Genomic DNA, 8,858 nt, shown 5'->3' on the forward strand with positions numbered 1-8,858 from the left:
ACAGTGATAGAGGAGGAGGCACCAGATTAAGCCTAGCGAAGCCCATTGGATGGGACTGCCCCACAGGCAAATCTAATAAAAAAAAGTTATGCAGATTGGCATTCTAGAATGTTGTGTATATATAAGGGCATTCAGATAGTGGACGTGCTTTGTAAAATGCTGTATATAGAGGGTATACAGGTAGTGGTCGTACTATATATACAGCATTCTAGAATGCTGTGTATGGCGACATACAAGTAGTGGTAGTACTTTATATGGAGGGGGACATAAACAATGATTGAATACCCTGTAGTAAATAAACAGCAATAATGCATGAAAATATAAGGTACTTGGTTAACACGCTCGATTTAAAAAAAAAATGCAGAAGCCATAAGCCATCCTACCACATCACAGTGACCCTAATTGGGACAGTGATAACTAATATTAAAAACCTTTATATATTGATGTGGCTTTCCATTCCTGTTTGTCCACTATTTGGCCCTATTCCTTCTCAGTCCTTATCCACAAGCAAGTCACAGGACAAAGCGGTAAGGTTTTTAATATTAGTTAGGACTGTCCCAATTACGTCACCGTGAAGTGGTGGGATGGCTTTGGCTTTTTTTTTTTAATAAAGAACATGTTAACTAAATCCCGTATATTATTTTCATGCACTATGCCATTTACTGCAGGGTATTCAATCATGTTTGTGTTTTTTTTCTGCTCAGTGGCCAGTGTGAACGTGCGCTTACACACTCCATACACACCAGTTTGTATTGTTTTTTATGGGGAATCCTGGTGACATGTTCCCTTTAGGAAGGCTTACATCTATGCAGCTTGTACAAGTGACCTTCACTGTCTCAAAAGTGGTTTACCTGTCTAAGGCTAGTTTCGCACTAGCGTATGTACATGCAGTGCACGGCGCCGCTAAGCCCGGCCCTCTCCGGTCATCTCCTACTATCGCTGCATGCGATCTGCGCACCCTATCTTTAGCATAGGGTGTGCAGACCGTGCACTAGTAGGATTTTGCGTGCAATGCGCCCTCTGGACGGTGCGCCAAACGCACCATGTTGCATTTTGGTGCACTCGGCGCACCGTCAAAACAGCGCAGCGCATGCAAAATCCTACTAGCGCAGTCTGCGCACCCTATGCTAAAGATAGGGTGCGCAGATCGCATGCAGCAATATGCAATAGTAGGAGGAGATGACTGGAGGGGGCGCCGTGCGCTGCGTGTAGATACGCTAGTGTGAAACTAGCCTAACCCAGTTATTACAGTACCTTGCATGTGTTAAACAGATGCATCATGGGCTTGTCCATGCATGAAATAAAAGGCTAAATTATAACATGGAGACTTAAATCAGAGCAATGTTTTATTTACATTTAGAACCAGTTTAAGAGGAACAAATAAAGATTTCCCATAGAAATCTCAGACTTTTACTTACAGAAATATTGGCTAAATAACATTCTTACATATATAGAAACCTTTCTAATTTTATAAAAGTGCTTTTTTTTGCATTGAAAACTTTTGCTTGTTTCATGTAATGCATTTCGTATGTATTGTACAACTGTAATATGCTGTTGGTGCATGCGGGCAGGACTGATGGGTCTGTGGCTCAGTCCCCAGGGCCTGCTTCCGGTGTCTAGGACCAGATATCATAATACCAGCCTTGAATAGTGAAGGAAACGGCAGCCAACCCTGAGAGACATCCAAGGTGGGACCGCCACGTCATGCCAAAGGGAGTCTGCTAGATCCAGGCGTAGTAGACCAGCACTGATGGGTTTGTGGACGCCAGGAGGGGGTTGGGCCTGAAGGAAGGTTTCTTTTCCTGGCAGGTAGGAGAGTTGTCCTGTTGGTTGCTTTTTTGGACTGAACATTTCCGAAACAACCACAATTGGACTGTGCACCTCTTGGGAAGCAGGAGTTTAGTCTTCTGTTGCAGAAGAAAAGTACTCTTACCCTGAAAGGTAGAGGGCAGGAAGCACTAGAAAGTTGGCGTGCATGATTGTTCAGGGTGCTGGCGGTGTGGCCCGGCCACCAGAGGCTAGACGAGAGCCTGTTTTTTTTTTTTTTTTAAGAGTAGGGTCACAGGAGCCTCTGTGAAACGTGGAGGCCACATGAATAGGAAGGTTTCCCCAGGAGATGTCCATATTGCTCAGGGGAAAACTAGGACATTTGTCTTGTCCCTTCATTTTTTTTAATGAAGCTCCCTCACTGCCTGGTAGGATATACCTGTCCTGAAGATTTCAAATCCTAACCTTTACATAGACTTTCGGACGACTGGCAGGTAACGGATTTGTCTTCCCTCCCTACTCTATCTGGGGGGGAGAGAGGGTAGGGGATTAGTGGCAAGGACTGTCCACCGGAAAACCGCATACACTCTTGATGTGTTAGAGCCCTGCCTCGTAGACCACAGATGATATGGTAGTGACAATTCTAGAGATCAGAGTGATAATTCCACTCTGTCGCCCTTAAAAGCCATATCTGAAAGAAAAAGGGAAATCATTAACAAAAAAATCAAGACCTAAGGCAGAAATCAGCCTGGGTGGTCCGAACCCATGTCTGCCTCCTACTGACACTAAGCTAAAACGGATTAGCTTCATGCCAGTTGGTGTACCCTCCTAGCATAAGCAACATACAACCATAGTTTTTTGTGTGCCCCAATGAAGTATTAACCACCCCGCACACCAACCAGAGGGCCACACAGGGTAACCCCCCCTGTCCAATCATAATCCTCCACCTCACACTAATCAGTGGACCCCACAGGATAAACACATCAAAGCCCAAATGCCCCCTTCCCCCAAGAGTAAATCCCCATCATGCACCCTCCACCCCAAAGCAAAGTCCCCCAACGGATGCCACCCCAGCTTAAACCCCCCATCGGACGTCCACACGCCCCCAGGCACAAGCCCCCATCGGACGTCCACACGCCCCCAGGCACAAGCCCCCATCGGACGTCCACACGCCCCCATCGGACGTCCACACGCCCCCAGGCACAAGCCCCCATCGGACGTCCACACGCCCCCATCGGACGTCCACACGCCCCCAGGCACAAGCCCCCATCGGACGTCTACCCCCCAGAATAAACCTCCATCGGACATCCACCCCGGCATAAACCCCCATCGGACGTCCCCCCCAGCATAAACCCTCATCGGACGTCAACTCCCCCTTAAGCCTAAGCCCTATTGGATGCCATTACCAACATAAAACTGTCATTGGACATCCACCCCCCGCATAAAACCTCATCAGACGTCCACCCCTGACCCCTCCCCAGCATAAACCTCATTGGACGTCCACCCCCCCCCTTAAGCATAAACCCCCACCGGACATCCACCCCCTCCCAGCATAAGTCCCATCGGATGTCCACCCCCCCATGGCGCCTCTTCCCCAAACAAAAAGCCCTACCAGTCGAGCGCCTACCCCAAAATCAATCCCCCCCCCCCTTTCAAGTCACAACAGATGCAGACAGGCCCCGTTGCCAAAGCATCAAGTCCCCAAGACACTCAGACACCACAATTGTGCATTAAATCCCCCCCCTGTCCCAAGATCCCAGCCAGACCACGAGGAGTTAATGCACGCTTGGGGGGGGTGTCCTAATGTGGATAATGCACGCTCGTGGGGTCTGGTAGCGCCCCGGGGGAGGGTAAATGCACGCTTGAGAGGTCTGGTTGGGCCCTGCATTAGACCCCCAAGGAGCCCACCAGATCACAAAAGCATGCATTAAACCCTCCGCGCTTGTGGGATCTGGTGGGCTTCTGCAGGGTCCACCCAGACCACGCAAACGTGCATTAACCCCCCCGGGGCCCAACTAGACCCCAAAAGCATACAATAACCCCCCCTGGAGCCCAACCAAACCACAAAAACGTGCACTAATCCCCCCCACAGTGAGGACCCCACAAGCATGCATTAATCCCGCTGGAAACCCAAACAGAACCCACAAGCGTACATTAACCACCCCTGGGATCCAACCAGAACGCATAAGCGTGCATTAATCCCCCGGGAGCCCACCAGACCTCACAAATGTGGATTAACCCCCCCCCCCACCTCCACCAGGACCCAAACAGAACCCACAAGCGTGTGCATTAACCCCCCGGACCCAACCAAACACGGCAAGCATGCATTAACCCCCCCCCCGGATCCAACCAGACACGGCAAGCGTGCATTAACCCTCCCGGGACTACCAGACACCCCAAGCGTGCATCATCAACCCCCCCCCCCTCCCAGGACTACCAGACACCCCAAGCGTGCATCATCAACCCCCCCCCCCTCCCGGGACTACCAGACACCCCAAGCGTGCATCATCAACCCCCCCCCCCTCCCGGGACTACCAGACACCCCAAGCGTGCATCATCAACCCCCCCCCCCTCCCGGGACTACCAGACACCCCAAGCGTGCATCATCAACCCCCCCCCCTCCCGGGACTACCAGACACCCCAAGCGTGCATCATCAACCCCCCCCCCTCCCGGGACTACCAGACACCCCAAGCGTGCATCATCAACCCCCCCCCCTCCCGGGACTACCAGACACCCCAAGCGTGCATCATCAACCCCCCCCCCTCCCGGGACTACCAGACACCCCAAGCGTGCATCATCAACCCCCCCCCCCTCCCGGGACTACCAGACACCCCAAGCGTGCATCATCAACCCCCCCCCCCTCCCGGGACTACCAGACACCCCAAGCGTGCATCATCAACCCCCCCCCCCTCCCGGGACTACCAGACACCCCAAGCGTGCATCATCAACCCCCCCCCCTCCCGGGACTACCAGACACCCCAAGCGTGCATCATCAACCCCCCCCCCTCCCGGGACTACCAGACACCCCAAGCGTGCATCATCAACCCCCCCCCCTCCCGGGACTACCAGACACCCCAAGCGTGCATCATCAACCCCCCCCCCTCCCGGGACTACCAGACACCCCAAGCGTGCATCATCAACCCCCCCCCCTCCCGGGACTACCAGACACCCCAAGCGTGCATCATCAACCCCCCCCCCTCCCGGGACTACCAGACACCCCAAGCGTGCATCATCAACCCCCCCTCTCCCGGGACTACCAGACACCCCAAGCGTGCATCATCAACCCCCCCTCTCCCGGGACTACCAGACACCCCAAGCGTGCATCATCAACCCCCCCTCTCCCGGGACTACCAGACACCCCAAGCGTGCATTAACCCCCCTCTCCCGGGACTACCAGACACCCCAAGCGTGCATTAACCCCCCCCCCGGGTACCCAGCCAGACCCAGGGAGCGTGCATTAAAACCCCCCCGGAGACCCAACCAGACCCCGCAGACGTGCATTAACCCCCTCCCCCAGGACCCAACCAGACCCCACAAGCGTGCATTAACCCCGCCGACCCAAACAGACCCCACAAGCCAGCCTTAACGCCCCTGGGAGCCCAAGCTGACCCCACAAGTGTGCATTAACCCCCACCCCCGACCCAACAGACCCCACAAGCGTGCATTAACCCCCCCCGAAGTACAACCAGACCCCACAAGCGTGCATTAACCCCCCCTTCCCCAACCAGACACCACAAGCATGCATTAACCCCCCCAGACCCGTAAGCGTGCATTAACCCCCACCCCCCCCCTTCCCCAACCAGACACCACAAGCATGCATTAACCCCCCCGGACCTCACCAGACCCGTAAGCGTGCATTAACCCCCACCCCCCTGCCCCAAACAGACCCCATAAGCACGCATTAGTACCCCCCCGAAGTACAACCAGATCCCACAAGCGTGCATTAACCCCTCCACCCCCCTGCCCCAAACAGACCCCACAAGCGTGCATTAACCCCTCCACCCCCCTGCCCCAAACAGACCCCACAAGCACACATTAGTACCCCCCAAAGTACAACCAGACCCCACAAGTGTGCATTATACCCCAAGCCCCCTGCCCCAAACAGACCCCACAAGCATGCATTAACCCCCCCGACGCCAAACAGACCTGCAAGCGTGCATTAATCCCTACCCAAACAGACCCCACAAGCATACATTAACCCCCCCAGACCCCAAATAGACCCTGCAAGCATGCATTAACCCCCCCTGGGAGCCCAAGCAGACCCCACAAGCAAGCATTAACCCCTCCAGACCCTAAACAGACCCCATAAGCGTGCATTAACCCCTAACCAAAGACCCCACAAGCGTGCATTAACCCCCCCGACCCCAAATAGACCCCATAAGCATGCATTAACCCCCCCAGACCCCACCAGCGTGCATTAATCCCCCCCTCCGGGAGCCCAACAGCTCCCAGATAAGCACCCAAATCCCACCAGTTAGCCCCAAGTATCAGCCCCCATCAACCAAACATCTAAGAAGACGCCAACCTGTTACTCACTAAACCCTCCTGCCTGTCACTGACCTCACTGACGCGGGCACCAGAGACACAGCTGAGACAGTGTGTAATGGAGGCTTCTCTCCCTGCACCAGACAGCAGAGACACGTCTGTAATGGCGTCTTCTCTTCCTGCCTTTGCTGTCAGAACACGCCCCCCTGTATGACACGCCCCCAGAAATGACATCACACCTGGAAGGAGCCCATACAGTCTAGCAGCTACCTTCATTGCAGGCGCGGCTGCGGTGATCCGGAGCCTCAGTCCGTGTCTGCACCGTGTCTCAGGGCAGGTGACAGATATGAAGGCTGGGAGCGCTGCACATTTTCTAATTCCTTCATTTGTTGATCAAATCCTACGTGATTTTTAGCAGAGCGCCGCGATGCTGGAATTTATTGAATGAAGCCACAGTGATCTTTACAAGAGAGCAATGGATGTTACGGGGGCAGTGATTTTCTTTTGAGAGTTTTATGTGAGCGCAGTGATCCTGAGCTGAGACATCTGTGTGATCAGTTATCTTCCTGAGAGGAAGGGATTTCTATGAGAGCGCAGTGATGTCTATGAGAGCGCAGTGATGTCTGTGAGAGCGCAGTGATGTCTGTGAGAGCGCAGATATGTATGAGAGTGCAGTGATGTCTATGACAGTGCAGTAATTTATATAGTGGAGCGCAGTGATGTCTGTGAGAGCGCAGTGATGTCTGTGAGAGCGCAGTGATGTCTGTGAGAGCGCAGATATGTATGAGAGTGCAGTGATGTCTATGACAGTGCAGTAATTTATATAGTGGAGCGCAGTGATGTCTGTGAGAGCGCAGTGATGTCTGTGAGAGCGCAGTGATGTCTGTGAGAGCGCAGTGATGTCTGTGAGAGCGCAGATATGTATGAGAGTGCAGTGATGTCTATGACAGTGCAGTAATTTATATAGTGGAGCGCAGTGATGTCTGTGAGAGCGCAGTGATGTCTGTGAGAGCGCAGTGATGTCTGTGAGAGCGCAGTGATGTCTGTGAGAGCGCAGTGATGTCTGTGAGAGCGCAGTGATGTCTATGAGAGCGCAGTGATGTCTGTGAGAGCGCAGTGATGTCTGTGAGAGCGCAGTGATGTCTATAAGAGCGCAGATATGTATGAGAGCGCAGTGATGTCTGTGAGAGCGCAGATATGTATGAGAGTGCAGTGATGTCTATGACAGTGCAGTAATTTATATAGTGGAGCGCAGTGATGTCTATGAGAGCGCAGTGATGTCTGTGAGAGCGCAGTGATGTCTGTGAGAGCGCAGTGATGTCTGAGAGCGCGCAGCGATATGTATGAGAGTGCAGTGATGTCTATGACAGTGCAGTTATTTATATAGTGGAGCACAGTGATGTCTATGAGAGCGCAGCGATGTCTATGAGAGCGCAGCGATGTCTATGAGAGCGCAGTGATGTCTATAAGAGCGCAGCGATGTCTATGAGAGCGAAGTGATGTCTATAAGAGTGCAGATATGTATGAGAGCGCAGCGATGTCTATGAGAGCGCAGCAATGTCTGAGAGCGCAGCAATGTCTATGAGAGTTCTGTGATGTCAGAGCGCAGCGATGTCTGAGCGCTGTGCTTTATATATTGGAGCGCAGTGATATGTATGAGAGCGCAGCAATGTCTATGAGAGCACAGTGATGTCTATAAGAGCGCAGTGATATGTATGAGAGTGCAGCGATATGTATGAGAGTGCAGTGATGTCTGTGAGAGTGCAGTGATGTCTATGAGAGCGCAGTGATGTCTATGAGAGCGCAGTGATGTCTATGAGAGTGCAGTGATTTATATATTAGAGCACAGTGATATGTGTGCAGGACTCTGCTGTGCTGGTTATCATGGTGCTGGATGAGTGAAGTTTATGTGTGGGGTCAGGAGGGGTTTACAGGGAGGATGTAGCAGAGCCCTGTGTGTATGGAGCAGAGCAATGTGTGTACGGAGCGGAGCCGTGTGTGTTCGAGGTGTACGGAACGGAGCCCTGTGTGTACAAAGTGTGCTGAGCCAAGCCGTGTGTGTACGGGGTGTACTGAGTGGATCTGCGTGTGTATGGAGCGGAGCCGTGTGTACGGGTTGTACGGAGCGGAGCCACGTGTGTGCGGGGCGTACAAAATGGAACCCTGTGTGTACGAAGTGTACAGAGTGGAGCCGCGTGTGTAAAGAGTGGAACCGCTTGTGTACGAGGTGTATGGATCAAAGCTGCATGTGTACAAGGTTTACGGAGTGGAGCCTTGTGTGTATAAGGTGTACAGAGCATGGCCGCATGTGTACAAGGTTTACAGAGCGTGGCCGCATGTGTACAAGGTTTACAGAGCGTGGCCGCATGTGTACAAGGTTTACGGAGCAGAGCCGCATGTGTACGAGGTTTACGTAGTGGAGCCATGTGTGTACTCAGTGGAGCCGTGTGTGCGTGAGGTGTACGAAGAGGAGCCGTGTGTGTATGAGGTGTGTACAAGGTGTATGGTGGGGAGCATTTATACCTCCCAACTGTCCCAGATCCAGCAGGACAGTCCCGATTTTGAGTCTGCCCCACTGCCCCGGCCGGGAGGTTACTTTTCCCGC

At 53.0% G+C, this 8,858-nt stretch overlaps 1 long non-coding RNA gene across 1 annotated transcript; it reads right to left on the minus strand.

Annotated features, from left to right (window-relative positions):
• Positions 1 to 1,333: 1,333 nt before the first annotated feature.
• Positions 1,334 to 8,688, minus strand: LOC141049839 (uncharacterized). Its single transcript, XR_012220454.1, has 2 exons — positions 6,329 to 8,688; positions 1,334 to 2,458 (listed from the first exon to the last, which is right to left on the minus strand). It is a non-coding gene; the product is annotated as an uncharacterized lncRNA (long non-coding RNA).
• Between the last annotated feature and the right edge of the window lie 170 nt (positions 8,689 to 8,858).

Source organism: Dendrobates tinctorius, unplaced genomic scaffold, assembly GCF_039654945.1.
Source record: "Dendrobates tinctorius isolate UK_male_01 unplaced genomic scaffold, ASM3965494v1 ptg000150l, whole genome shotgun sequence".
Classification (NCBI taxonomy): Eukaryota; Metazoa; Chordata; class Amphibia; order Anura; family Dendrobatidae; genus Dendrobates; species Dendrobates tinctorius.